Genomic DNA, 4,193 nt, shown 5'->3' on the forward strand with positions numbered 1-4,193 from the left:
ATGGTTGTAGCTGGTGGAGCAAGGCAACAGCAGAGGCTAACTATGTGACACCTTGGCAGCAGCACCTAAGGCAATGGGAATAATAAGTCAGTCATGAGGGTAATGACGGAGTGATGATGATCAAGGTGATAGCACAGACAATGGGAAGAGTTATGCAGGTGGTGTGCACATTGAGTATCTTTTATAGAACATGCTGGAGCCAAAAGAAGTCTGGTGTGTCGTACAAACAGCAAAAATGCCTTTTCAAAGTTGTTTAACAAGCCAAGAAACTGCCAAGCATGTGTAATAATTTAGAAGGCAAGTTTTGATAGCTCAACAATCCTCTCTGTGCATAGGAAAATGCCAACATGGCTCTTGCCCCCTCTATCAGCTAAATATTTTGAGGGGAGCGCCCCCCCTCCCCCCAAACCCCTTGTGGGCGTTCATGTGTATGGGCTTTATCTCAGGAAAAGAAAAACTACGGCCAGTGGGACCAACTCATCAGAAGAAAACTACTTAAAAGGCAGGCAGTAATAGAAAACACATAATTATTGAGAAGTTAAGCCTATCCACACTATTACCAGTAATCACTACAAGAACAGGACCCATTTTTGAAGTGATGAAAACGACTAGTATCCCTTAATATGATTTCACGCCTGACAAGATCAGAAATGAGCTTCATGGCATTGTGACAATTGGAACAAGACCGCAGGTTCTTTGCCAAACGAATAGGAGTTCCAGAGGGTGTACTAATGAGACCAAAGGCAAGGGCTAGCCTCTCACTGTGATGGCTAAGTAGGTGCTCTTTCAGTTCCTCATCCACATCATGAAGCACCAAATTTGTATCTGGCTTGTAACCCATTTCCCTTAGCTGACTATCTAGCTCCTTGACTTTGTCATAAATGGCATCCCTTTCAGGATGAAAGCTATCACTAGCAAGAAATTTATGCACCCTGTTGTCTACCTCTATGAAGGTGCATCCAGGCTTCTTAATTAAGCCCCTTTTTGACATCTCTCGCATCACCAGTTGGGCATCTTCCCACCTTCCATGTGCAGCATAGATACTGGAAAGTGACACAAATGGTGCTGCATTTTCACACTCCAGTGCCATCAGCTGTTTTGCAGAACGAAATGCCCTCTTCACATCTCCATAGAATCTGCATGCACTTAGCAAGGCAGACCACATACAGGCATTTAACTGAAACGGGCTCTTCATTATGAAATCCTCTGCTGCTTCTAGAAACCCTGCTCGTCCAAGCATATCAACCATGCAACCATAATGCTCCACCCCAGGAGTGATGCCATAAATCTTGCTCATTGAATCAAAATAAGAACAGCCTTCATTTACCATGCCAGCCTGGCTGCATCCAGAAAGTAGACCTACAAATGTGAACTTGTCTGGCTTTACTTCCTCACACTCCATTTGTTGAAACAGTTTAACTACAAGTTTGCCATGCCCCTCCTGGGCATAAGCTGTAATTATTGTAGTCCAGGCAACCTGATCACAATCAGACATCCATTCAAACACAGATCGAGCATCTGTAAGAGATCCACATTTACCATACATCTCAACAAGTGAAGTCCCTAAAATCCCATCTGGTTGAAATCCTTTCAATATGATGTCTGTATGAACAGATTGACCTCGTCGTAAGGCTAACAGGTTGCCGCATGCTTTAAGAACAGTTGTGAAAGTAGCCTGATCTGGTTTGATGCCGTGTTGCTGCATCTGATCATATAACTGAAGGACCATATTTACAAGACCTTGCCTCATATATGCTGACATCATGGTCGTCCAAGAGATCACATTACGCTGGTGCATCTTTTTAAATACATGGCATGCCTCGGCAAGGGCTTTGCACACTCCATACATTTGGAGAAGAGCATTCTCTACCACAACGTCTATTTCAAATCCATCATTCAATAGACAAGAATGTACTATTTGACCAGCTACAACAGACTCTAGGTTTGCACAAACGTTCAGCAGTGTGATGTATGTAACCTTGTTTGGCTTCAAACCCCTTTCATACATCTCACAGAAAAGGTCAATGGCCTCCTTGTCATGTCCTGCATGTTGGTACGCAGAGATCATCGTGGTCCAACATACAACATTCTGATTACCTGTTTGCTCAAAGATAGACCATGCTTTCTCGTGGTAACTGCACTTCGCATACATGTTGATGAGGGCAGAACTGAGGGCCACATCTGAATGAAGTTTTTTCTCAATAATCCTCTCATGGATAGCCATGCCTTCCGCTAAGTCTGGCAAGTTGGCACATGCACCAAGGATGCTGGTGAATGTGAATTTGTTCGGCTCTATATGCTCTTGGCCCATGCATTTATAAAGAACAAGGGCTTCCCTATCAAAACCCTGTTGCACATAGGCTGCGATCATTGTAGTCCACGAAACTACATCTCGTTCTTTCTTTTTAAGAAGCAACATACACCCTTCTTCTATCGAGCCACATTGGCAATACATATTCATAAGGGCTGCAGCAACCACAACATCGTGTTGGAGTCCATGGTAAACAACACATGCATGTATATGTCTACCCTTTCTAAGGCTATCAAGACCAATGCAGGCCTTGAGGACAGCTAGGAAGGTGACACTGTTAGGTTGAACTTCTTCATACTGCATAGACTTGAACAATTGGATGCCATCTTTGCAGTGACCTGACTGAACACAAGCTGTGATCATTGCTGTCCAAGGAATAACACTGGCATTGTGAATGGCCTTAAACGCGATCCATGCTTCCTGCAGACATCCACATCTACCATAAGAACTGATCAGGAGGCTGCCAAAGAAGCCATCGTGCTCGAGGCCGACCTTGATCACATGGTCATGCACAAGTCTACATGCATGTATGCAGGTATCGTAACTGCGGAGAAGGGCGGCGATGGTGGGGCCGTCGAGCTGGTCCAGAGCATACATCAACTGATGATGAGCATGCCGACTGTGTATAATTTGAGATGGAAACCCGGAGGGGCTGCTCCTTGCGGAGGTACTGGCAGGGGTATGTTGGCAACTTTGCCAGTACTCCAGCGGACTGGTTCTGTGGTCATGGGTGAGGTGAATTCTGGCACTACTGTTATGAGGAGAAGAGGACTTGCTTTCCGGCAGGAGGTGAGAAGGGGGAATCCCTCCTGAACCCCCAATCCTGTCGCTGCTGTTGGGGTCAAGCCAGCATCTAAGGGACTGTGCTGCAACCGACATGGAAACGTTACCCGACTCGAAGCAGGGAACTCTTGGGAGCCCAATGCCCATACAAAACATTTACATTTGAGGCCTGTCAAAGTCTTGCATACCTTGGTGGTGTCAGATTGTTTGAGTTTAGAACTCTATGCCCCTAGGGCCTATCGGTCTTCTTTGCCTCAATGCCTTTCCAAGGGAGGCCTAGGGTTCTTGCTGACATCAAAATCTGAGCACCAAGGTAAGTGGACCGATATTGTGGCGCACCCAATTATGAAGGTTTTTTATCTTGCACACCAGATCCAGTAACATATTGCACGAGTGCGCTTTCTTGCCTATGGTGAATGACATGGAGTTCTATAGTTGGTAAGCAAAGGTTTCAAACTTGTACCGCCTGCCCCTTTCCGTAGACGTGTTCAAAAACAGTCAATTTAAATAGCCTTTCTCTGCAACATAATCAGTTGGATAACTTCGATTTTGAATGGCAGCGAATCAATTGCTTTCAAATTTCTTTTCTAGATGCATATGAGTGGCAGCAAGGTCACTGCATCTTCAATTTCAAGTTCTCATTCTCAAATTATGGAAGCGGCGAGAACTGAGTTACAAATCACATCATTGGCCCCCTTACCCCTACCAATGCATGAACATCATATCCATCATTTTAGGTCTCCATTCATCTTGTCTTCGCATATAGTTCACTATGTTCTACTTGGCATGTCATCTTTATAAATGGCACTTCTATTGGGTAGCTTTGTATATGACTTACCATGGCCTACCCTTATTCCTTGTATCATTTCTTTAAGAGCTAGGAATTTTCTTGAGACACTATGGCCTTTAGCTTTAGAAGTATCATTTTTCATGCTTGGACCATGCCCTGAACTTTGTGGATCTATTCTACACTTTCGTGCTTTCAAAGACTTTCCTGGAGAATTATGGTGTTGATCACCAAGCAGTCTTTACTGACACTTTCTCTGACGACGTTGGTGGTGGTCTACCTATGCTTTATTGATCAAGTTGTTGCCTTATT

The 4,193-nt window shown here is 44.4% G+C and overlaps 1 pseudogene; it reads right to left on the bottom strand.

Annotated features, from left to right (window-relative positions):
- Positions 1-292: 292 nt before the first annotated feature.
- Positions 293-3,272, bottom strand: LOC148041944 (pentatricopeptide repeat-containing protein At5g40410, mitochondrial pseudogene; annotated as a pseudogene).
- Positions 3,273-4,193: the final 921 nt, after the last annotated feature.

This window comes from Lygodium microphyllum, chromosome 1 (assembly GCF_053477565.2).
Source record: "Lygodium microphyllum isolate KBCC chromosome 1, Lygodium_microphyllum_v1.1.10, whole genome shotgun sequence".
NCBI classification, from domain to species: Eukaryota; Viridiplantae; Streptophyta; class Polypodiopsida; order Schizaeales; family Lygodiaceae; genus Lygodium; species Lygodium microphyllum.